The sequence below is a fragment of the Macaca nemestrina genome, chromosome 14 (genome assembly GCF_043159975.1).
Source record: "Macaca nemestrina isolate mMacNem1 chromosome 14, mMacNem.hap1, whole genome shotgun sequence".
NCBI lineage: Eukaryota > Metazoa > Chordata > Mammalia > Primates > Cercopithecidae > Macaca > Macaca nemestrina.
The window spans coordinates 113,027,055-113,054,717 of NC_092138.1; the positions used below are offsets into that span (position 1 = coordinate 113,027,055).

A 27,663-nucleotide genomic window follows, 5' to 3' on the forward strand; every position below is an offset into this window, starting at 1 on the left:
TTCCTTCTCAGATTTACCACCTCTACCCCTATATTTCACTCCTGATTAATGAGAAAATTTTATTTTACGCCAAGAATTACAGAAGCACACAATAAATTATAGGAATGTATCATGTATTACTATTATTATTGGATTCTTCCATATTGTTCTATTTTCCTTGTTACATTATATCCCATTTGGAATCTCAGCTTTTCTACCCTTAAACCAGGTTATAAGAGAATATAAATGATTAAGCATGTACCTAAAGACAAAACTACCTTGTAACTTCAGGGAACACCAGCAAATTACGTAAAATCAGAATGTGATATTAGGGGTGCCAGTGAAATAACATAAACCTGTTTCTCAATTCATTTACGCTTGGATTTTTTTTTAAAGGGCTACTGAAGGGCCCAGAGCTGAGTGATACAGGAAAGTCCCACACTTTGCAGGGCTTTTTCAGCACCCTAGGGAATCCTCATGGATTTGAAGAGCAGATGTCCTGCTATGCAGGGCTGAAAAGAAAGCTTCCATCTAAACAACACCGGCTAAGGTCACAGACAATTGTGTGAGTGTGTCTGCTCACCTCCACAGATTACACTGCAGCAACAGATTAAAAGGCGCCCAACTCTTCGCAGCCAAAGGACAAGCTGCTGCCTTGCATAATGTCTGCTCTTTCCTCCCTCCTGGACCAGTGTGGAGGATAGTTTTGCATGCTCCTTCGTTCGAAAATAATACAAATCAGCAGACTTCCCATCTATCCCTCCCCATCCCCAGCAACCTCCAGTTACCTCATCTGCCACTAGTATTAATGCTCTTCACACACTCATTATTCTTTAATGATGCCTGTTTGTAAATAGCAAGATGGGATGCAATTAAACCATGAGAGGCTAAATAAACACACATACTAATTAGGATCTTTACAAGAGATTTTTTTTTTCATGTATAGACTGGAATTTACCTTTCATTAATCTAACTTAATTGCAATAGTGCACCAATAAAGAGTCAACACAAATTAAGTGCTCTAAATGATTTCCCCATATTAAGGATGAGCAAGTGATCCTTCCTTTGGGTAACAAGCCATAGTGTGCAGGAGGAGGGGACTAAATGGGAAAACAGTACCACTAAACATTAGGAGAAGGATTTTGGCACTAAGATAGGTATTGACACCATTATCAGAATGCTGGTGCTTCAGATGCCTGAAGTTAATGAGGTCAAGGTCACAGGTTCAAACTGCAGCTTCACCCCTCTTGCGAGTCAACTAGCTTTGCTTGGTTCCATGGTAGCAGACATCACCCCTTACATGTGTCAGCTGTCACTGGTTCCAAGAGAGACCAAATAAGGGTTTGGAACAATGGGTTCAAATCCATTCCCACTCCTAGAATAATAATGGCCAGGAACATTTGCTTCGTGGCAAGGCAGTAGATATTTCTGTATGGAAAGAACATCTGTTATTTGCAGGAAAAGAAAAGTTCTCATGTTTTAACCTTTGATTCTAGAAGGTGTGAAAGATTATACACATTTGGCAACTAACTTGAAGCAAGAATATGATGGTATATCAACATTAGATATAGTCTTTTAGCAAAGACACAGAGTACCTAGCAACGTATTCATTAAACAGGTGCTGACTGAGCCCTGCCTAGATAGCAGGTGCTGTGCACAGTCAGGAATCTAAAAAAATGTCACTCATCCAGAGCACTCTCCATCCTTTACATATTTTACTTTTCCTTCCCTAATCACTGCTGTTAACCATCTATCGCCTTTCTCTCCTGGTCAAACACAGACATGCATTGAGATGCAGTGGCCCCAACTTCCCTCCTGCCCCACAGCTGAGCCAGTGGTACCACTGTCTTAGAACTGGCAAATCTTAAAAAGCCAGGGCCTGAAAAGTCCAGAAAGGCAAGAGGTCTGAGCCAACCACCCCGAGGAACTGAGACTCTACATTAAACTATATGACCAAGAGACCAATTAGATTCCGGAGTTCCTAATTTAAAAAGAAGTATTTGGGAAGCTCTCCTTGACATTTTCCTAAGTCTATTTCATGAAAAGGGGTCTGTGGTCAAGCATGTCCAGGAAACAATATGCTCCTCTTGAAGATTCACAGTGTGTATGAATTAAAGGCTCTGAAAAGGACGGCAGCTAAGGAAAGTGCTTAGCCTTCTTTAACGAGTGAGTGCTTCCTAAACTTACTGCCCACATGAACTTCCTTAAGAATTAGTGTTCCAAGAAACCCACTTTGGGAAACAGTGTTACATTAGTATCAGGTAAAAAAATAACTTGCTCTTCAACCAGGCACTGGTAGCCTGGATCCTAGTTTTGCAATTTGATACCACACGTCACTTCACTCACTCCCATGTCACTCCCTGCAGGTAAAAACGTGACAGCAATGCTGCTCCCCACTCCTTTACCCCAGAGTCTGGAACCCACTGAACCTGACTTCACTGTGTAACAGACCAACAGAGGCTCCAAGGATAGGAAATGGCTCCCTGACAGACTGTGGATAAAAATCTATCAACTCGGCTGGGCGTGGTGGCTCACGCCTGTAATCCCAGCACTTTGGGAGGATCACCTGAGGTCAGGAGTTCGAGACCAGCCTCAACACGAAGAAACCCCGTCTCTACTAAAAATACAAAATTAGCCAGGCGTGATGCTGCCTGCCTGTAATTCCAGCTACTTGGAAGACTGAGGCAGGAGAATTGCTTGAACCTGGGAGGCGGAGGCTGTGGTGAGCCGAGATCATGCCATTGCACTCTAGCCTGGGCAACAAGAGTGAAACTCTGTCTCGGGGGGGAAAAAAAAAATCTATAAACTCTAAGATGTTTAATCGCTCCCAGTTCAAGAACTTTTAAAGATCCACTCTTAAATTCCTTTTTATGGTTACATTATAAGTCTCTGAAAACCCAGTCTTGTAACAGCATCACCAACAGCCCTCACTTAATCACTCTGGTAGATCATATATAAAAACAAAACAGAGCTAAAAAAAATCATTCCATGTTAGCGAGCAGATGTCTAGCCCATTTGCAATTAATACGACCCACTTCCATACAATCAGACTGCTTAAAATTCCTGGAACAAGATGTAAAAGTTAAGATGCAAATGTTCTGATTTTAATGAGAATGAATGGAAACTATAAAATCCTCTCTCCCTTTGAGGGTAGGTACAATCTACATATAAGTCCCAACTGCACACTAAATTTATCAACAAAACAATCATTTGATAAAGGCTGTGTGAAGGAAGAAAATAGAACTGGGAAAGTCAGAAGTATTTTCAGAAAGCACTGCCTACCAAAATTACATTTGATCAAAACCATTATTCTTTTAAAAAAAACTTCACTCATTTCAATACATTTCCCCTAGTCACCTACATGCACTAGGAGCTTCCTATATTTCTTTGAATCTCTGTGACCTTTTCATGGACAGCAGCAGAGGTTGATAAAGAAAGACCAGGACTTGGGCGTTTCATGGATCTCACTTCAAATCCCAGCTGGACCACTTAATGTGACCTTGAACAAGTTACTGAACCTTCTGAGTCTCAGTGTTCTCATCTATAAAACAGTGATAACATCTTTGGCTGAGGAGTGAGTGTGAACATCAAATAAATAATCATAAGCATATAGTAAGGGGTGAAATAGAGTCCTGAGCACACAGTAGGCATATTAAGTGGTAGCAGTGATCAGAATAATATTCACAGTGGCAGGGACATACTCTGCTAGGATCAAAAGGCAAATCTCACTGTTGTGAGATGACACTGTAACATGGTGCATTCCTATCATGAATGGTTACTGGGAATTCAGCAAAAGCCAGGTGCTATTGTATATGAGGGATACAACAGCGTTGTACACTGAGGATACAGCAGTGACCAAAACAGTCTCTATCCTCACAGAGCTCTCATTCTAGTGGGGGAGCCTGGAAAAAAGAAACAGAGAACATGGGGAAGAGATGGGTCATGTAGGGGCTTAGAGATCATGGTAAGGACGTCTCTTGGTGCAACGGGAAGCCCGTGGAGTCTCCTGAGCAGAACAGTGACACCGCACAAGTGGCACTCTAGCTGCTGTACAGATTACACGGGTGCAAGGGTGGAGACAGAGAGGCCAGTTGGGAGAATGTGGAGAAAGATGGCAGCCTGAACTGGGTGGCATTGGGGAAAGGTGAGTAAATTCTGGATATGCTTCTCAGGAAGAACCCATGGAATTTACCAATGGATTGATTGTGAAGTAGGGGAGAAAGAAGAGGCAAGGACAACTCCAAGAATTCTGGCCTGGGCAACAGGAAGAATCTCAAGCAGCAAGTGTGGAAGTCAAATGGCGACATGAACAGGCAGATGAATCTGAGGCTGAAGTCCAGGGAAAGGCCAAGACTAAGGATGTCAACTTGGGTGCCACCAGCAAATAGAACCATTTAAAGCCATGAGATGCATGAGATTATCTAGGGAGTAAGAGTAGACAGAGAGGGGGCTAGACCAAAAGCTGAGCTCCCAGATACGTCGATGTTTTGGGGAGATGAGTAGTAATCCATAAAGGAGACCAAGAAGGGATAGCCAGTGACAGGGGAGGCAAATCTGAATAAACAGTAGCTAGTATTATGATAGCTTATTCTAAGGCAAAAACTAACAAAATATCTACTCCAAAATTCCATTTGGCAAGCCTCACACATCTTTGTAATTGAAAGAAGTGGACATAGATGGATGCGCAGTGAAATAAGCATGATCAATATCACCTTAAAAGCAGACACGAGAACTGCCGCCATGGAATCTTAACTAAAAACGTCACTCAAGGTGGGGAGGGGGAAAGACAAGAATTTTCACTCTAGGTTTGATTGAAGGACCCAGATTATTTACAAAGGATTTTTGAATGGAAACAACGGCACTTTTTAATAATCACAGTGTTTAGGATCAACAGTTGCTGTGGTAATTAAGTGCGTGAACACGGCCTACAACATTTCATGATCTTCAACAAGTGTCTAGTGGAAACCACTGCCCTCCCACTCCCACTCCCACTGCCCACTGGCACAGCTGTGAGCAATGCTATCTGAATTAAACAGGCAATTTTCATGGCAACCCCAAAAACGAAGGCTTCAATTAGCTCCACTTTACAGAGGAGCAAATGACGGCACAGAGACTGACTACTCAAACTCACATGACTAGAAATGGCCAGGCAAGGATTTGAACCCCAAGCTGCCTGGCTCCAGAGTCTGCCCGCTAATTACAATTTGCTTACAAGTCAGGTTGATGATGATGATGATGAGAATGATGACTGCTATTCCTGTAACTACATGTAGTACAATTAGTTCAATTAATTTTTATTAAGATCCAATATAATACAATTTATATAATCAATAATACCATAGACCATATTAGTGTAAATGCAGACTAATTTTTTAACTCAATTGCCAACAGAAACGAATTGTGCATGTCGTTTTTATTAAAATCGAGCAACTGTTTTATCTCAATGTATAAACACCATGAAAAGATTAACTGGAGAAAAAAATCAACTGTGTAGACTGATATTAAGAAACAAAGTAAAATATCAAGATAAACTGCTTTTAAAATCAGTTGACGATTTAATATAGCCCTGGAAGGTTTCAATTATTTACATGCTTGGTCTATACAGTGTAAATCCAAGTTAATGAGATTCAATTGCTGTATATAAATTTGAATCAGGACAACCCGATTGTCTACAAGAAAATAGCAGCTTGGGCTTCTGTGTTAATAATTCTTCGAAACGAAGCTTACGGGTCAGGAACAGAAACATCATTTTTGCGGCACATTATTGACTGCAGTGGGTGTGGAGAGAAATGGCTCCATTTGGTAAAATACAAACCCTAAGACAAGTTGCAAGGGATCCACAGTCTATTGATCAATACCATTGTTCTTCTAACAACGAGGCCAACACCAATACTTTACATCGTCTCTTTGTCCTATAGAAACTATGAAGTCCCAAGAGAACCCTTCTTTGTGACGTTCCCTGTATCTAGTACCAAGGGCTCTGGCGTGCTATGTCACAAGGCGGAACACAGCAGACGTTAACAGGGCACTGGCCAGCTCCCAGCACCTCCCTGTTACCCTCTTCCTAAAGGCACTGCGCACAGCAATATATGATACTGTGGGCACCATCAAACGGCATTCTACAGCAAAGCGATCCATGTAAGATCAATCCACGATCCCTCTTTGCACACAGCACACCCCTTCAATACAGGCATAAATGGGATTCTAGGGGCATAAAGGAAGGTGAGGCTATCTCGGCCTGGAAATAAGGGTAGGCATTTGAAAGATGACATTAGAACCCAATCTCAAAGAATGCACAGTCGTTTTGCCAGAAGGGGCAACAGGTGGAGAAGGGGGCCATGGGCAGAAATGTAGGTACAAAGCATAAAAGCACCAGGCATGGCAATCTTGTTCCTAAGGAGCCCCTGGAAACGGGAAGGTATTTTTTGCTTGTCACAGTATAAGTCGGGGAGCTACTGGCAGTCAGCAGATTGGACCCAGGAATGCTAAACCTTCTGCAATACACCGGCCAGTTCCACACTGGAACTGAAATTGTTCCATCCCAAATGCCAACAGTGCCTCTACTGAGAAACATTAGAGAATACTGAGGATACCCAGGGAAGGGAGGAGAGAGGGAAGAAGAGGAGAAAGGTCAACTGAGGCCGGGTTATACAGACCATGTACACTAACTATCCTAGAAGGGGGGCTTTATCCTGCCAGCGTCAGGAGCCAGCAGGGTAGTGGACTGGCGTCTCTGGAATCATGAGTCCAGTGTGGAAGATGAGGAGAGGCAGAGTGCTTCGAAGCAGGTAGACCAGGAGACCAATGAGACGGCTGGAGCAAGAGTTCAGACGACAGGAGATGAGAGCAGTGCAGATGGGGCATGGGGCTGGTGTGCAGGGACAAGGCATGCTGACAGCACATCAGGAAGAATGCATGTGGCATTGTGGGTGACAATGGGGATGCCACCTGCAATGTAATCAGTGCTAGATATTACAGTTTGGGGTTATCTTTCACACAGTATTTGATCAATAAGCATTTGTTACAAGAATGAAGACAAGTACTGGAACAGAAAAACGTCAAATTGGAGACAAGTTGCAAGGGATCCAAAGGGTGTAGGATAAGCATAAGACAAGTAGTCTGGCCTGAAAACATCCAACATTTATCACTGACTAAAACTAAATTAGACAACCTTAAAAAAAAAAAAAAAAGTAAAGGTAGTGGTAGTACCATGCATTCACTCAAACCACTCTTCTAAATTTTAAAAAGAGTTTCACCCTGTCTCAAAAAGGCCAGTGCCACACCTGTTTCTACCTGGCATTAATTTCACATATTCAAAATATTTTAAAAGTTAAATCCAACAAAATTCCCTTGGAAGTGGAATTGCCTTCTCCAACATTTAAATTCACTATTGTAAATGCCAGTCATTGAAATATACCTGTTAGGGATGGAGGAATATGTTTTCCACCTCTTTGGGACAAATGCAGTTGCAATGTGTGGAAGGAAACCAGAGATCTGAATTATGGGCTTTCAAACGTTATCTTTAGAAATTATGAGCCTGATGATTTGGGCATATTAGCATTTTTGGAAAAGGGGGACAATCTAGATTGCCTAACTAGGCTATTGCTAATGTAGACTAAATATTTTTGTGGAATCTTAGGGAAACTGTCAGTTACCCTTAAGTCCTAAACATACATTCACTGGACAGATACAAGTGCACCACTGCCTCTGGGAATGACTGTGCTGTAGAAATTAACTGAACAGACAATGTATACCTAGTAAGTAGCATTTGTCAAGCAAACACACAACTCCCTGAAATTAGTTCTAAGAAAAAAATATTTATCTCTAAATTTGACTTAGTATGTTTTTGTCACAAAATAAAAACTATGTAACATAAAGTGTTTTCTTTCTGTATGACTTAGCTGTCAGAAAACTGAAAAACAGGTTTAATGCCCAAGCATTCTTTTTCAAGCTGCTCCACTCTGGTGCCTGAAAGCATCAACTCCTTCTGCTTTCTTTACATGGCCATTTTCGTCAACAATAGGATCTCTCCCACTGCGCTTCAATGTGCAAGCCACCAAAAATTCACCCGGAAATGAAACACACATGTTCCAGCGTACTGAGTATGAAACAAGAGTTCAGAGAACAGAAGCTGGACCTGTAGGTCAGCAGAAAGCCTACGAACAGACTCCGAGCTCTAGCTGAGGTCTACAGCCAGTGTCCTTAACCTGCTTTGGGAATGAGCCTCCCATTCTTCTTTTCTTTTTTTTTTTTTTTTTTGAGACGGAGTCTCGCTCTGTCGCCCAGGCTGGAGTGCAGTGGCGCGATCTCGGCTCACTGCAAGCTCCGCCTCCTGGGTTCACGCCATTCTCCTGCCTCAGCCTCCCGAGTAGCTGGGACTACAGGCGCCCACAACCGCGCCCGGCTAATTTTTTGTATTTTTAGTAGAGACGGGGTTTCACCGTGGTCTCGATCTCCTGACCTTGTGATCCGCCCGCCTCGGCTTCCCAAAGTGCTGGGATTACAGGCGTGAGCCACCGCGCCCGGCCAGAGCCTCCCATTCTAATGAAAGTCACAGACCCTCTCCCTCAGAAGAAGGCATAGAAGGACATCCACACATAGAAAACTGCAGGGTTCAGAGGTTTCCTGAAACCCATCCACTACCTCCCGGGAGTTCATGGACCCAAGGTTAAAAGCCCTGAGATAAAGACAATAGCAATTTCAAATGAGTAGGGAGGAGGAGGATAGGGAACTCCCACAAAATGACATTACTAGATTTTAAACAGAATGCCGTATTTACACGGAACTTGAAATCGTTTGCCTCCAAAAGATAAATAGTCAAGTACAGTTTTGGCATACATATTTAAGATGGAAGCACAGCACATATTTTGCCTAAGAGATCTCAGAATTGAGTGGGCCCAGAACAATTTCTGAGGCAGTTCTCAGCCTCGGTTGCTGGGTCCTGAGTTCTCCTCTGGCTACAGGGAGGCTGGAGACTCTAGGGAGCTGAGGGCCAAGTGGGTGGCACCCTGAGCAAGCAGGCACGACATGCTGCAGGCTGGGGAAGACCTGAACTTTTGGCTTCGAGTGACTTTTTTTTTTTTTAAAGATGAAAGTTTGAGCTCTCAAGTCAGACTGGGATCCCAATAGTCAATCTGTCACTTAGTACTGTAGCTTTGTGGGCTTGAGCCTCTTCAAGCATGTGTTTTCATTTGGAAAATGGGGACAATGCCACCCACCTCCTGGGGTCCCAAGCAGGGGTGACTGCGATGGTGTGGGTAAAGAGCTGCGCACGGTGCCCAGCACAGGGAGTGCTCACACGAACAAAGACACTGGCTGAGGAGACCTCTAGCATCGGGCCACTATGTACCCCATGAATTTTACACTTGAAAGGAAACTTTATACTACAAAGTTTTTCCTTTGTAAATTTTAATTCTAAGAATAATGCATAATTCTTCTTCTTCTTTGTTTTTTCTTTTTTTTTTTTGAGATAGGGTCTCGCTGTGTCACCCATGCTGGAGTGCAGTGGTGTGATCATGGCTCACTGCGACCTCAAACCTCCGGGGCTCAGGTGATCCTCCCATCTTAGCCTCCCGAGTAGCTGGGACTACAGGCATGTATCACCATGCCCAACTAATTTTTTAAATTTTTTGTAGAGATTTTTTCCCACGCTGCCCAGCCTGGTCTTGAACTCTTGCACTCAAGCAATCCACCTGCCTCAGCCTCCCAAAGTGCTGGGATTACAGACGTGAGCCATCACACCTGGCCTTAATGCATGTTTCTAGTAAAAGTGATCAAACAATACTTAGGTGTCTTAAGCAGAAAGTAAAGAAACTAACGCTCTTACCCCACCCACCATGAGATAAACACTCCTCTCTAACAGTGCAGTGTACAGATATCCCTTCTAGCCTGTTCACAAGCGCACTTATCAATAGGTATATGTCTGTTTCCCTCAAAACCAGGATTGCACAGTCTGTATTTCAGGCTCATTTAATAATATATCATTCCCTAATCGCTCATCTCAGTATTTGAAAGAAGACATTTAATTTTCATTTCTTTACACACACATGCATGAATCTGAATCAACACTTACTCAACCAATAATTACTGAACACCTACTATGTGCCAGGCACCGTTCTAGCGGGTTGGGACGTATCATTGAACGAAAGAGACAAAGATCTCTCCTGTGTGGAACTTAGGGTCTGTCCAGAGGAAACACAAAAGCAATAAGGATAACAATAAGGAAATCATATCCTACATTAGAAAGTGGTAAGAATAACAAAAGAAAATAAAGGCTGCTAAGGAGATAAGGAGTTGGGGTGTAGTCAGTTGTACATGGTGGTAGAAGGGACAGGATAGCGGAGCCTTGAAGACTAGGAGGAATGGGGGCTTGGGGAAACCTTTGGCCAAAGGCTTTATGGCAGCACTGGGCCTAGTGGTGGGGGAAAGTGGGGTAGAGTCAGGGGCAGATGATGGGCTGTCACAGGGGACACAGGCTTTCACTGGAGGGAAATGGGGAGCCACTGCAGGTTCTGAAGAGAGAAGATACATGCCTGACTTTCCCTTTAAAAGGCTCTGGCCTCACGTGGAGAACTGACGAGAGGCAGGATGGGAGTGGGGAGGCCGGGTAGGAGGCAGCTATAATAATCCAGGTGAGAGGGACCAGAGGCTTGGAGAGTGGTGGTGGCATTGTGGGGAGCAGAAGCAACAGATTCTGGGCCAAACACATATCGTTTCATCCAATGTGGATATCTAAATGTGCATGCTTAGAAATGTTAATTTCTTATTCTGAAATAACTTTAAACAAGTTCAGAGTCACAGAAAGTTCCAACAATAGTACAAAGAATTCCCGTGCACCCTTCATCTAGGTGCCGTTAGCACTACCCTGCACCTGCCGCACACTCACATCTGCACTCTCTCTGCACACACACCCGGTCCATTGTCAAACTGTCGCCCATACATTTTAGCACCCATTGATGATTCCTGATTCTTGTCTGAAACAATTACTATGGTGGCTACCCAATTTTCTAATTTCTTTTACATTTCTTAGTTCACATTCTACTGTAAGAAAGAGTGTTCCCAGAGCTATTGCTAAAGAAATGAGCAATATACCATGAGCTATTGTTATACCGATAGCTCTCAACTTTTTACTCATGTATTTACTTAAACCAGTATGGACTCGAAGATTATTACTGTATTCAATGGATTGTAATCCATGGGGTGTTCAATTGTCCTGGGTTTGGTAAGTAGGAGGCTCCTTCCAACTGGCTTCTATGTCTTTTTTTTTTTTTTTTTTTGAGACACAGTCTCACTCTGCCACCCAGGTTGGAGTGCAGTGGCACGATCTTGCCTCACTGCCACCTTCACCTCCTGGGTTCAAGCGATTCTCCTGCCTTAGCCTCCTGAGTAGCTGGGATCACAGGCAGGCACTGCCACAGGCAGCTAATTTTTGTATTTTCAGTAGACATGGGGTTTTGCCATGTTGGCCAGGCTGGTCTCGAACTCCTGACCTCAAGTGATCCGCCATTCTCGGCCTCCCAAAGTGCTGGGACGACAGGTGTGAGCCACCATGCCTGGCCTGTGTCCTTTGATGTGTCCCTATCATTCTTTGGGCACTTCCTTACTTTCCGGTACAGCAAGATGCTCCAGGCTCATCTTTTCCTGCTCCCGTTCTGGGATCAGCCACTTCTCCAAGGAGCTCCTATTAGTGAGAATGATATTTGGAAACTAACATGTGGATGACAGTTGTGCTCACTGTTCCTGGGGTCTCACTGCTTCTAGACCTTCTCAGCAGACAGAACCGGGAAACATGCACTCGTGTGTACAGACACATCTATATCTATTTCTACATCCATACAATAAAAACAATCCGCTGATACTGATACTTCCAGTTGCAGTCCAACACACTGAGGGTTGACTTTTGGCATTCTGCTTTCCATCTTTATAATTTCCCTCTTCAAAGGGAAGAAACCTGACTCCCATTATCCACAATTTATTTCCGTATTTGCTCAAACCTAGAACACACATAGTTTCAGAATCACTAATCCAAACCACTGTGAAAAACCAGCCAACCAACTGAAGTTTAATATTAGTTCACAGTTATTATCATCCCCAGCTTAAGGGTTTAGGGTCACAATGTCAAGTTCAAAGGTTACTAGTGTTAGTTCTCTATGCCTCTCCTATCCCCTAAGGTGTGGTCACATTATTCAATTGAAATATATTTCAATTTATTTGTTTTGCATTCTTCTTTTTTAAAATCTTGTCCAGTTTATTTATTTTTTCAAGTATGTGAAACATTCACATGTTCTAACAGTCAGAACTACGTAAGAAGGTATACCGGTATACTCAGAGTCAGGCCTCCCCAGCACACACCTCCCTTCCTCTATTCCCCGCTCCTCACCCGGGACATGCCTTTCCCATCTACCCACCCATAACCAATTTCTCTGCTTCAGGTTTATCTTTCCCCACTACAAATGAGCAGATAATGGGTATTTTATATCTCCCTTTTTCCAGAAAAATTAAGCGTATTAAGGATACTCTTGCATTTTGCTTTTTTTCTATTAACAATATATCTTGGCAATCACTGCATGTGAGTCACAGAGGTCTTTCTCATTCTTTTTGGAAGATGGAGAAAAAAGTGATGTGGCTCCACTGTGCGACTTATCATAATGTATTCACTCACGCTCCTCTGCACAGGCATTTCGGCTATTTCCAATATTCTACAATTACAAACACGCTTCAGTTAATAATGGTGTATATGCATTTTCATATAGTTGGAAGTGTGATGTACATAGTTTTCTTAGACACTGCCAAAGTCCCTTCAAACAGTTGGATGAATTTGCATTCTCATTAGCAAGGTATGAGAGGGCGTTTCCCCACAGCCTTACCAACAGAACCTGTTGTTACGTTTTTTAATGTTTGCCAATCTGGTAGGTGAGAAATGGTACCTCAGGGCAATTTTAATTTGCATTTTCCTAATTATGGGTAAGGTTGAACATCTTTTCATCTCTTTAAGTATCATATATATTTAAAATTTGGTGAACTGTCTATTTTCCTCATTTTCTACCCCATTTTTGGTCTTCCCTATATTTTTATGATTTAAAAAATAATTTTAGGGATATTAGTCCTGTCTGTAATGTATCTTGCAAATATTTTCTCCCCGCTTGGCTGTCTTTTGATTTTCTAATGATGTTTTTGACCATCTGAAGGTTTTTTTTTTTTTTTTTTTGCTTTTCATGACAGAGGCCCTACTGACTTGGGATGTCACCTGCATCATACTAAATTTCCACATGCACTTGGGTCTATGTCTAGGCTATTTTATTCTACTGGCTTGTTTGTCTACTTATAAGCCAGTACTGCACTGTTCTAATGATAGAGGTTTTAGGGTATGTTTTAATGCTTGATGGGGTTAGCTCCTTTGGTAGCTTTTCTTTTTGGTGTTTTCCTATCCTTTAATGCATACTTATTTTTTCACACCAACATCACCTTTAAAAAGCTTTCAATAAGTGTGTTAAATTAATTCATATTCATTGATATGATATATGTGTGGTCTCAACTTGGTCATATCATTTTATAGTTATGTGTGTAATATTTTCAGCGTTTCTTTCTCTAGGTGATACTTTCTTTGCTTGTTTATTTATTTAGGTCTACATTTTTGTTCTCACGCTTACCCAACAGATAACAGGAACATCACTTTCCCCAGGTTGTGACAATTAAAAATATCTCTAGGCCTTGCCAAATGTCTGCTGGGAGGCAAAAATCACTCCCAGTTAAGAACCACTGCTCTAAACCAAGCAATTCCACTCCTAAGAGTAGATCCAAGAAAAATTGTAGCCCATGGGTACCACGGAACATGAACAAGAATGTTCTGAGCAGGACCGTTTGATTATTCGATTCTGATTTTTCTGTGGGTACATGAGAGGTGTACATATTTATGGAATACATGAGACGTTTTGACGCAGGCACGCAATGCGTAATAATCGTATCATGGAGAACGGGGGGGGGGGGGGGGCAGGTGTCTTTCTCCTCCAGCATTTATACTTTGTGTTACAAACAATCCAATTACACTCTTCATTATTTTAAAATGTAAGAGCAGGACTGTTTATAATAGAAAAACAGAAACCCAGAAATAAATCGAATGACCATCAATTGAAAAATGGATAAATAAATTAGAATAAATTCAGATAATGGAATATTTCCTATCAGTGAAAATGAATAAGCTATAGCTAAACCAACAAATTGAATGAAATTTAGTAAAAAACACAGAATGCTGAGTGAAAAATTAAGTCCCTGAAGACAACATATAATCCCTCTAAAATAAATTAAGTTAAAAACCAGGGAAAATTAAAGAATAAATTTACGAATACAAATATATATGGTGAAGCACCCCCTCCAAAACAGGAGAGAGAATGATAAATATGCAGGGGGATAGCAGCTCCTGCGGGGCGGGGGAGTGGTGGGGGATGCGGGGTAGTCCCAGGCAGCACAGGCTGCCAATCATGCTCCAGCTCCTGGTCCAGTGCTATGTTCAAAGGCGTTCACTGCATTATAAATAAATCAATATGAAAGGGCCATGCCTGCGTCAGTGATGACAGCGTGTCATGAGTCAAGGGTCACGATGAATCCAAATTTGTACATCTGAATTTAAAATGACAGAGACACCTCACTAAGCAGGAAGCCCTCCTCCCAGCCTGTGAGGCCCAGTCTGGTGTCTCCTGCTTAGGTGGTGTCAACTTCTGCTTTTCTTCCCCTCACTCCCGCGCTCTGGCCGTGCTGGCCTCCTGGGGTCTCCCCAGGCAAGCCCACTGCCCTCCAGGGAGGGTCTATTCTACCTGTGTGGCCTCTCCTGGACCCTGCCCCCCAAATGGCTCACCTGCAACCTCGCTTCATGCAGGTCTTGATTCACAGAGGGCTGCCCTGCCCCCCAACACCTTCTGCCATGCTGTAGTCCCTTACCCGGCTTCTGTTCCTCTTAGCCTTATCACCATCCAACATCATTTTATGCAAGTTGCTGGTCTCTTGTCCATTTTCTACACTACAGGCAGGCTCCGTGAGGGCAAAAACTTCTTGTAGTCCATGCCGAACAGTGCCTAGAACTATGCCGTTATTTCCAGGGGCTCAGTGAGTATTTACTGAATAAATATGAACACGTTAGTAGCATATCTCATAAGCCAGTTTGACACTAGAGCTGGGACTTAACAAAAAGGCCAGCCTTCATCAGAACTCCAAGGGCACAAAGGAGTTCTCAAAATGTACTCCACAGATTACCTGAGACTCAGCTGAGATGCCCAAGAAACACAGCAGTGAGAAAAGGTAGAGCTCCAGGACTCCACCGTCCTTCCCTTCGCTCCCTGCACTCTGGCCGTCCTGGCCTCCTGGGTTCCCCAGAGCTGCTGAATTGGAATTTCTGTACTGCCTGTCAAGAATGTGCACTTCCCACAAACTACGCTGGTGACTCTTAGTCCTTTTCAAGCCTGAGCACTATTGAACTCAGTGGAGAAATCAAGGCCCCAAATAATTAAGCAGTCTAGCTACTTAACAGTCTTTCCCATCTCAAATAACTCAGGGTGGAGTAAAATGAGATAATGTTAGTCTAAATGGTTGAAAATGGGATGTGTCATTCACAAGCAGTGTATGAATATGTTAAAGAAAGTGAAGGTCAGTTAAAATGTGGATTTAGAAAGACTGCTAAATGAGTTTTATCTTTTGCAAATCAAATAACATCTAAATAAAAATGATAAAATATCGAGATATATCTTCAATATCATGGTTGAAGCGTTTTTCTTTTCTTACATTTTTCTACCTAATAGATTAGTCAAAAATTGTAAATTAATATTTTAAATGCCGAGAGAAGCCAGCAGCTTGTTCCAGTCTCTGATTCAGTTAAGCTCTTAAAATATTTTGACTGTTCGAAGAAAATTAATAATGGGATGTTAGGCGGTAGATTAACTGACACTAAATATCAACATAGCTAGATTTATTTTTGGATAACTGTGCTCATCTCTTCAAAGAACGGAAGCAAGATTTATTATATCATGAGTTATTAATTTACACAATACCAAAACAGCCCCGGAACAGAGCAGAGAGCACCACAATGTATTTAAAGATTATGCAAGAGGCTGCAAGTTTAGATCTGACATTAGCTAGGGTGTGGATTGTATAGGCTACAGTTGATTACCTAAGGCGTACAAGGACACCAGAAGTTAAGCCAGTAACCGTCTTGGCAATTTCAGAATCAAATCAGTCACAAGTGTCATTCCTTCTCCCCTGAGTAGCCAAAGAGCAGATCCCCATTTCTGCCAGTATGGACAAACGGATACATATGAAAGTCAAAGATGCTTTTATTTCTGCCATTCATGTATTCATTCAGCAAATGCTGAGTGCCCATTTGTCCTTCCTCCCCTCCTCTCACCCCAACTCCTCTCCTAAGAGTGCACTCCCTGTGGGTTCACAATTGTGAAGAGGCCTCCAGCATGTGCCCTGTATCAAACACAGTCCTAGGCTAGGAGGTGACTGCTCCTAAGGTTCTGACTGGCCTCGAAGCCCTGGTGCTTCCAGGCCAACAACAAAAAAGCTGGTTTGGCTTTCGATAAGCCAAGCTGAAATACATAGAGGGCTCAAAAAGTGCCAGTTTGGTAGTTTCCCTCTCCCTCTTCCCTTTTTATACTCTGAAGAAACCGTCGATGATGGACTGAGACTCCCAATTATAGACCGGACCTGCCAGGAGGGACAAAGGTCAGGGTTGCTCCAGGCATGTCAGGAGCTTCTTGGCAGGGACTGCTTGATGAAGGGGGAAGCCAAAATGGGATCACCAAAACCTGCCTTTTGTCCGCAAATTGCCTGAAGTCCAATGACTTTATGCTGTTTTCCCATGCATATGCACAAATAACCCCCAAGCCCTCTACACTCATATACCAAAAGCAGATGAGATTTAGAACAGCAATCAAATCAGTGGAATGTGTTATTGCAGAACCAAGGCCATTTAGCAGGAGTCGCTCTGGACACCCATGTGGGCACTGCAACATCAGGTTTCACAACTCAGGTGGCTCTTAGGAAAACGCCGTCTTTCCCTACTGATCACAACCCCTCCCTGCTCCTCCAGAAAGGAGTCTGCACTGGCTCTGTGGCTTGGGCTAAGGCTTAAAAATGTATCCTGAGGTGGGTGGAGCAAGATGGCTGGACAGAAGCCTCCCCTGACCATCCCCCCTGCAGGAATACCAATTTTTAACAACTACACACAAAAAAGCAACATAATAAGAACCAAAAATCAGGTGAGCAATCACAGTGCCTGGTTTTAACTTCATTTCGCTGAAAGAGGCATGGAAGAGGGGAGGAAAGACAGTCTTCAGTGACGCCACCCCTCCTCCTCCTCCAGCAGCTGCCAAATGGCCCAGAGAGGATCTGCCCACTTGGGTGAGGGAGGGCACAGCAACTGGGGGACTTGCCATTGAACTCAGTGCTGCCCCGTCACAGCAGAGAGTAAAGCCGTGCTGGGCTCAGCTGCTGCCGTGTCCACGGAGGGAGCATTTGGACCAGTTCTGGCCAGAGGGAAATCACCCCTGCCAATGTGGGAACTTGAGTTTCTCAGCAAGCCTCGCCAGCGGTGCTAAAGTGTTCTGGGGTTCTAGGTAAACTTGAAAGGCAGTCTAGATCACAAGGACTGCAATTCCTAAGCACGTTCTAGTGCTGGGCTGGGCTCAGAGCCAGTGGACTAGGGGGGCACGTGACCTAGGGAGACAGCAGCGCGGGTGGCTAAGGGAGTGCTTGCGCCACCCTTCCCCCAATTCTAGACACCACAGTTTACAGCAATGAAGGTGACCCTTCCTTCTTCTTGAGGATGGGAGAGCAAAGAGTAAAGAGGACTTTGTCTTGCATCTTGGATACCAGCTCAGCCACAACAGGATAGGGCACCAGGCAGTTGTGAGGCCCCCATTCTAGGCCCTAGCTCCCAAATGAAATTTCTCAACACCTTGGGCCAGAAGGGAACTTGCTGCCTTGAAGGGAAGGACCTAGTCCTGGCAGGATCCATCACCTGCTGACTAAAGAGCCCTTGGGCCCTGAATAACCAACAGTGACACCCAGGTAGTATGCCATGGGCCTTGGTGAGACTCTGAGATGTGCTGACGTCGAGAGAGATCCAGCACATTCCCAGCCATGGTGGCTCTGGGGAGAGGCTCCTTCTGCTGGAGAAAAGCAGAGGGAAAAGTAAAGGGGACTTTGCCTTGCCCCTTAGGTACCAGCTTGGCTACAGGAGGGTAGAACACCAAATGGGCTCTTGGGGTCCCTGAGTCCAGGCCTAGGCTGTTAGATGGCATTTCTGGACCTGCTCTGGCAGAGGGGAGTCCACTGCCCTGAAGGGTGAGTCTCAGGCACGGCAGCATTTGCCACGCCTTTATGGTGAGTGTAAATTAGTACAACCACTATGGACTCTCCACTGACTGAAGAGCCCCTGGGCTTTCAGTGAATGTCGGCAGTGGCCTGGCAGAACGCCCCATGGACCAGTGGTGGTGGTGGTCACTGGGAGAGGCTCTCCTGCCTGTGGAAAGGGGAGGGAAGAGTGGGAAGGACTTTTCTTGTGGTTTGAGGGCCAGCTAGCTGCAGTAGAAGAGAGTACCAGCTAGATTTCTAAGGTTTTTGACTCCCATCCCTGGCTCGCAGACAGCATCTTTGAACCCACCTGGGACCTAGGGGAACTTGCCACCCTGAAGGGAATGACACAAACCTGGCTGGCTTCCCCATCTGTTGACTGTAGAGTCCTAGCACCTTAAGTGAACATAGGCGTAGTGGTTACAGCGAGCCTTAGGCAAGACCCAGTGCTGCGCTGGCCTCAAGGCAGACCCAGCACAGTCTCAGTAGCGGTGGCCACAGCGGTGTTTGCATCACCTCATCTCCAGCTCCAGGTGGCTTAGCATAGAGACAGAGAGGCTTCCTTTGTTTGGGAGAAAGTAAGGGAAGAGAACCGAGTCGCTGCCTGGTAATCCAGATCTAAAAAATAGCCTTAAAGGGCAAATCTAAGTGTCTTAAAGAGGAGGTAGAGAAAAAAGACAGGGGTAGAAAGTTTATTCCAAGGGGTAACATCAGCTCACTGTCCAAACTAGAAAGATAACAACATTCAAGTACAAGAAGATTATAGAACACCAAGCAGTTTTAACCTGAAATAGACTACCTCAAGGCATTTAATAATCAAACTCTCAAAGGTCAGGGATAATGACAGGATCCTAAAAGGAGCAAAGCAAGAGAAAAGAAGTAACATAAGAGTGGAGCTCCAATCTGTCTGGCAGCAGACCTCTCAGTGGAAACCTTACAGGCCAGGAGAGAGTGGCATGGCATATTTAAAGTGCTGATGGAAAAAAACTTTTACCCTAGAATAGTATATCCTGTGAAAATATCCTTCAAGCATGAAGGAGAAATAAAGACTTTTTCAGATAAATCCTGTCTCTACCAAAAATACAAAAACTTAGCTGGGTGTGGTGGTGCGGATCTGTGGTCCCAGCTCCTTGGGAGGCTGAGGAGGGAGGATTACTTGAGCTCACGGGGTGAAGGCTGCAGTGAGCCAAGATTGTGCCACTGCACTCCAGTCTGGGTGACAGAGTGAGACCTTATCTCTGAAATAAATAAATAAAATAAAATATAAATGAATGAATAAATAAAACAACAGTTTATAAGACAGTATTTGCAAACTTCATGGTAGCCTTAAATTAGAAAATATACAATAGATACACAAAAAATAAACAGCAAGAAATTAAATCATAGCACCTGAGAAAATCACCTTCACTAAAAGGAACAAAAGAAGGAAGGGAAAAAGGAAGGAAGACCTCAAAACAACCAGAAAACAACAAAATGGAAGAAGTAAATCCTTACTTATCAACAATAACATCAAATATAAGTAAACTAAACTCTCCAATCAAAAGACACAGAGTAGCTGAATAGACAAAAAAGCAAGACCCATTGATCTGTTGTCTACAAAAACAGCCTTCACCTATAAAGATATACATAGACTGAAAATAAAAGGATGGAAAAAGATATTCCATGCCAATGGAAACCAAAAGAGAGCAGGCGTGGCTATACTTATATCAGACAACATAGATTTCAGGACAAAAACTGTAAAAAGAGACAAAGAAGGTCATCATACAATGCTAAAGGGGTCAATTCAGCATGAGGATATCACAATTGTAAATATATATGCAACCAACAATGGAACACACCCAGATACACAAAGGAAATATCATTAGCGCTAAAGAGACAGGCCACAATATAATAATTTAACACCTCACTTTCAGGATTGGACAGATCTTCCAGACAGAAAACCAACAAAGAAACATCAGACCTAACCTGAACTACAGAACAGATGGACATAATAGATATTCACAGAACATTTCATCCAATGACTGCAGAACACATTCTTCTCCTCAGCACACAGATCACTCTCAAGGGTAAGACTACATGGACCACTCTCAAGGACGGACCGTAGGTTAGGTCACAAAACAAGTCTGAAAACCTTAAAAGAAACAAAAACAAAAAACTGAAAGAATATCAAGGATCTTCTCTGACCACACTGGAATAAAATTAGAAATCAATAACGTGGGGAATTTTGGAAACTATACAAACACATGGAAATTCAACAATATGCTCCTGAATGACCAGTGGGTCAATTAAGAGATTAAGAAGGAAACTGAAAAGTTTCTTGAAATAAATGATAATGGAAACACAAAATAAAATTGGCAAACCTTTAGCCAGACTGACTAGGAAAAAAAAAAAGAGAGAGAGAGAGAAGATACAAATAAAGTAAGAGATGAAAAAGGAGACATTACAACTGATACCACGGAAATTAAAAGGATCATTAGTAGCTACTATGAGCAACTACATGCCAATAAATTGGAAAACCTCGAGGAAATGGATAAATTCATAGACACATACAACCTACCGAGATTGAATCATAAGGAAATCTAAAACCTGAACAGACCAATACCAAGTAATGACATTGACGCAGTAATAAAAAAGTCTCCCAGTAAAGAACAGCCCACGATCCAATGACTTCACTGCTGAATTCTACCAAACATTTAAAGAAGAATTAATACCAATCCTACTCAAAGTATTCCAAAAAACAGAAGAGGAAGGAATACTTCCAAACTCAGTTTATGAGGCCAGTATATTACCCTGATACCAAAACCAGACAAAGACACAACAAAAAAAATAAAACTATAGGCCAATATTTCTGATGATTATTGATGCAAAAATCCTCAACCAAATACTATCAAACTGAATTCAACAACACATTAAAAAGATCATTCATCATGACGAAGTGGGATTTATTCCAGGGATGTAAAGATGGTTCAACATACGCAAATCAGTTAATGTGAAACATCACATCAACAGAATGAAGGACAAAAACCATGTGATCATTTCAACTGATATTGAAAAACATTTGATAAAAACCAACATCACTTTATTATAAAAACCTTCAAAAATCTGGGTATGGAAGGAACATACTTCAACATAATAAAAGTCATATATGACAGACTTACAGTTAGTATCATACTGAATGGGGAAAAACTGAAAGCCTTTCCTCTACGATTTAGAACTTGACAAGGATGCCCACTTGCATCACTGTTATTTAACATAAGTCCTAGCTAGAGCAATCAGACAAGAGAAAAAAATAGAGGGCATCCAAATTGGAAAGGAAAAGGGTCAAATTATCCTTGTTAGCAGATGATACGATCTTATATTTGGAAAAACCTAGACTCTGCCAAAAAACCATTAGCAATGAGAAACAAATTCAGTAAAGTTGAAGGATACAAAATATACAGAAATCAGTAGCATTTCTATAAGCTAAGAGTGAACAGTCTGTAAAAGAAATAAAAAAGTAATCTGATTTAACAATAGCTACACATAAAATTAAATACCTAGGAATCAACCAAAGAAGAAAAATATCTCTACAATGAAAACTATAAAACACTGATAAAAGACATTAGAGAAGACACAAAAAGATGGAAAGGTATCCCATGTTCATAGGTTGGAAGAAACAATATTGTTAAAATGTGCATACTACCCAAAGCAATACACATTCAATATAAACCTTATCTAAATACCAATGATATTTTTCACAGAAATAGAAAAAAAAAACCCTAAAATTTATATGGAACCACAAAAGATCCAGAATAGCAAAAGCTACCCTGAGCAGAACAAAACTGGAGGAATCACATTACCTGACTTCAAATTATATTACAGAGCTATAATAACCAAACAGCATGGTACTGGCATAAAAAGACACATAGATCAATGGAAGACACTAGAGAGCCTAGAAACAAATCCATACACCTACAGTGAACTCATTTTTGACAAAGGTGCCAAGAACATACATTGGGGAAAAGATGTCCCTTTAATAAATGTTGCTGGGAAAACTTAATTTCCATATGCAGAAGAATGAAACTAGACCCCTATCTCTCACCATACATAAAAATCAAATACAAATGGATTAAAGACTTAAATCTAAGACCTCAAACTATGAACCTATTACAAGAAAATGTTGGGGAAACTCTCCAGGACATTGGTCTGAGCAAAAATGTCTTGAGTAATATCCCATAAACATAGGCAACCAAAGCAAAAATGGATAAATGGGATCACATCAAGTTAAAAAGCTTCTGTACAGCAAAGGAAACAATCAACAAAGTGAAGAGACAGTCCGTAGACTGGATCTGCAATATTACGGAATTTGCAAACTACCCATCTGACAAAGGATTAATAGCCAGGATATATAAGGAGCTTGAACTCTACAGGAAAAAAAATCTAATGATCCGATTAAAAAATAGGCAAAAGATCTGAATAGATATTTCTCAAAAGAAGACATACAAAACGGCAAAAACCCAGTTACAATAGCTTTTATCCAAAGACAGGCAATAACAAATGCTGGCGAGGATGTGGAGAGAAGAGAACCCTTGTATACTGTTGGTGGGAATGTAAATTAGTACAACCACTATGGAGAACAGTTTTGAGGTTCCTCAGAAAACCTAAAAATAGAGCTACCACATGACCCAGCAATCCCACTGCTGCACATATATCCAAAAGAAAGGAAACCAGTATATCGAAGAGATAGCTGCACCCCCATGTTTGTTGTAGCACTGTTCACAACAGCCAAAATTTGGAAACAACCTAAGTGTCCATCAAGAGATGAGTGGATAAAGAAAATGTGGTACACATACAGAACGGAGTACTATTCAGCCATAAAAAAGTATGAGATCCTGTCATTTGCAACAACACGGGTGGAAATGAAGGTTGTTAAGTTACGTGAAATAAGCCAGGCACAGAAAGATAAACTTTATTATGGTCTCATTTATTTGTGGGAGGTAAAAATTAAAGTAATTGAACTCCTGGAGATAGAAGGATGGTTACCAGCAGCTGAGAGGGATAGTTGGGGTGGGAGTATGGGGGCAGGATAGTGGGGATGTTTAACAGGTACAAAAAGTAGTTAGCAAAAATAAGTAAGCCTTAGTATTTCATAGCACACCAGGGTGACTACAATCAGTAACAATTTAATTGTACATTTAAAAATAACTAAAAGAGTATAATTGGATAACTTAACAAAACAAAGAATAAATGCTTGAGAGGATGGATATCCATTTACCAGGATGTGATGATTACGCATCACAGGCCTGTATCAAAGTGTCTCATGTACCCCATAAATATATACACCTACTGTGTACCCACAAAAATTAAAATAAAAACTTTCAAAAAAAAGTATCCTGGTAATATGCAAGAGAATGCTCATGCCAACATTAGTTGTAAAGCAAAATTGTAAACAACCCCAATGTGCCTTGGCAAGAGAAAGGATAAAGTGTGGATAGTCACAGGATGGTCATTAGATGACAATGATCAAACTGCAAGATACGACCACCATCAGGGATACAGCTCAGAAACAATATACATAGTATGACACTATTTTTACACAGCTCAAAACTCAAGGAGGCATTATTTAGCGATACAGGCACATGTGGCGAACTGCATTTTAAAAATGAGAAGGGGGTGCCTCTCAGGGTACAGATGACCACGGGTCAGGAGGCAGGGATTGGGGAGGAGCCATATTGGTTATGTTCTATTTCTCAAATTGAGTGATGAGCTCATGGGTTTATCTAAGCTTTATAATTTACGTATACATTACATATATTTTTTAGTATATATCAAATTACATAATTTAACAATTTTAAGAAAAATCTGGCCAGGTACAGTGGCTCATATCTGTAATCCCTGCACTTTGGGAGGCTGAGGCAGACACATCACTTGAGCTGAGGAGTTCGAGACAAGCCTGCCGTCTCTACAAAAAATGCAAAAATTAGCCAGGCATGGTGGCACACACCTGTGGTCCCAGCTCTTCAGGAGGCTGAGGTGGGGGGATTGCTTGAGCCCAGGCGGTTGAGGCTGCAATGAGCTGTGATCACGCCACTGCACTCCAGCCTGGGTGACAAAGTGAGAATCTGTCTCCAAAAAAAAAAAAAACAACGAAAAAGGAAAAGAAAAAAATCAGCCTGGTGCCTGGTAGTCCAAATCTTACTTGCCACCAGCATGAACTGTCCTCAGAGACGAGAGAAGGATAGCATCCTGGAGGCTTGGGGAGATAGGGATAGGTGTTCTGACCGCACAAGCCCAGGAAACAACTTCCTCCAGTTCCTACTTGTCAGATGAGCACAGTTGGTGCTACCCTACCTCGAGGGCCACAGTGGGGATCAGATGAGACAAGTGCTGCGTAAGCCACAAGCCTCTGTCCACACAGACGTTCACTGTGTCATACAGACGGCTGGTTCCTCTAGGGAATTACTTTCCCTCCACTCCTTGCAGTTCTGTGGGGCTGCCGAGGCCTGACTCCCGCATCCTCGGGGCTCAGAGCAAGGAGCAATGGCAGGCTAGGCCAGCAGGAGTGTTCTTCCCAGACTGTATGCACAGGGATGGAAGGCAGTTCATATGGAATCATTTGGGCCATGGGGCCCCCTAACAAACATTGTCCTGATCTTGTTCCTGACATGCCTGGAGCTACTCTGCTTTTTGTCCTGCCTGGCAGGTCAGCTTCATCACTGAGTCTCATGTACCTGGCACCATCAAACAGCAAAACCCAACCAACTCTTTCCTTATGTGAGTCAATCAGTTGCTGTTGACCGCATTCAAGGAAGCCCAGCCAATTCCAGAGGAAATGCCATTTTATTTCAAAAGCACAGGCACAGTTCGGACATTTGCCAAGGGAGGTAAAGGAAGGCGTCGGCTGAGACTGCTCAAGTGCACCCTGCTTCAACGGCCTCCTAACTGGTCTTTCCCCATAGCCTTCTGGAATACACTGCATTCCCGGTTAATTCAATTTATTCCAGGTTCATCTCCAGAAAACACTTTCAAGTCTTGCCTACACCTCCTGCCTACAGTCTAGGCCCCAAAACTTTACCAGTGAAGTCCAGGGAACAGGTGACTAGCAGTAGGTAGTGGGGGAGGAGGCATCTGTTGGTCCTGCTCCCCCTCCAGGTAGGAATTCCCGTCACCCACCTCATGATGGATGTGGGAGGAGTGAATAGCCTAGAGATTTGCCATCTCATAAAATTCCAACTTCTAATAGTAAACGCCAAACGCAGGCATTATGTTAAAAGTACGATTAACCCCGTGGCAATCTGATTCTGAATCAGATCACCTACCACTGTTGCTGTAAGTAAGCACCAGCTTCTGTGAGTTCCTGTGTCGCTGAAGAAAGATAACAAGTAGGCACCTAGATGCACATGTCTGAATTAGCGGGGGTGGATGGGTGTTGGTGGTAGTAAATAAACCGGGGATGTGAAACGTGATTCTTGCCTTGAATTGAGTCCCTAAACTCTCTCATCAGTCTATTAGGACAGAAGCTCCATGGGAAAGCAGGCGAGGTCGACCGTCACTGTGAAATACATGCCTGCCTTCTCAGGTGGAAGCAACTCATCTGTGTAGCCTGTTTGCCTGGAATCTTGTTCCCTCTGCCCATTCCCTTCAATGCCAAATCCCACCCTCGTCATGAAATGGGAGCTCAATGACCCAGAAATAATTTGAACAAACCTATTTCACTGAGGATGCATTCATTCATTTCTATCTTCATTAACTCTTTGGGACCCTGTCAGGTATGCTGAGAGCAGGATTTATGTTTCAACTGCTGGGTCTGGGGTATCTTAAAATCTGGGCAATTTGTACATTTAACTGAGAGAGACTTTTTTTTTTTGGAGACAGAGTCTCGCTCTTTTGCCTAGGCTGGAGTAAAATGGCACGATCTCAGCTCACTGCAACCTCTGGAAGCAGAAGATATTTTGTGTTCTGTAGACAGATACATTTTATGTGAAGAAAACTGTTTCCCTTTTCTATGAAAAAAAAAAACATAGCATTATCTCCTTTTCTTTATGTTTTAACTGAAAGAAATTTTTTAAGTAGCATGTTATCCAGGTGGATGTCACTAATTTTTTTTCCCCACAAATGAAGTAACAAACATTTAACAAGCCCAGATCTTTTCCTGTCTTAAGACCAAAACACACATGCACACACAATGTTCCCCTAAGATGAATGGGCTGGAGTAAATAGTAACTCATCCTGGGTGACTGGCTATTTATAAGATTTCACACAAGTAAAATGCTAAAATATAAGGAGTTCGCACTAGGCTCCAAAGCAGCAACAGCAGAATAGATGGAAAAAATACCCAGTCCTGAACCTTACCTCCCTGACACCCATTGAAACCATCATTCTTATTCAATAAACTCTGCTTTTTTTTTTTTTTTTTTTTGAGACGGAGTCTCGCTCTGTCGCCCAGGCTGGAGTGCAATGGCCGGATCTCAGCTCACTGCAAGCTCCGCCTCCCAGGTTTACGCCATTCTCCTGCCTCAGCCTCCCGAGTAGCTGGGACTACAGGCGCCCGCCACCTCGCGCGGCTAGTTTTTTGTATTTTTTTTAGTAGAGACGGGGTTTCACGGTGTTCGCCAGGATGGTCTCGATCTCCTGACCTCGTGATCCGCCCGTCTCGGCCTCCCAAAGTGCTGGGATAAACTCTGCTTTTTTATAAAATGTGGTGGTTCCTCAAAAATCTGTGTTCAGGGAAGTATTCTTCAAGCACATACAAGTGTTATTATACAGACCACTAGAAAAGCTTCTCATCATTGAGGTCTCTAGACTTCCTAATTAATAATATAATCTGGCATTTCTATCCCACTGTATTTCCAAAACACACCTGTCTTTGGTGAATTCATGCAAATACAAACATCCACCAGGAGATTATGAGGTGATGTGTTCAGAGCAAACCATAATCAGAAACGGCAAAACCAGAAGTCATCAGTCACAAGCCTCAGAACACTCTCTTCAAATACATAATATTCTGGTTTTGTATTAAGAGAGCGTTTTCTTTAGCAGGATCCAACAGTTGAGCATCACTATTATCTACTATACTTCTTTGGGGAAGATAGAAAGCAGATTCACCAAAACATTGGGAGGTTGCATGAAGTGACTTAAGGTAAAACGGTCTTACAGTGTCTTTCCTCTCTGGTTAATTCTTACATGAGATCTGCAATTTTGTTCAAAAGCAAGGGTTCAATGTGCAGAATTATTAACCTACAGAATGCCAGTAAAGGAAATACGTTATTCACCATCAAATCGGAATTTAATCCCCATTCCATAGATCCTACAACACAGGACCAGAGAATTAATTGAGAAGTCCATTTTTTTCCCCCAACA

General features: G+C 42.5%; 1 protein-coding gene across 3 annotated transcripts in view; it reads right to left on the reverse strand.

Moving 5' to 3' along the window:
• LOC105464057 (mediator complex subunit 27) overlaps positions 1-27,663 on the reverse strand; it is a 217,355-nt gene that overhangs the window by 48,612 nt on the left and 141,080 nt on the right. The gene's annotated exons all lie outside the window — the stretch shown is intronic.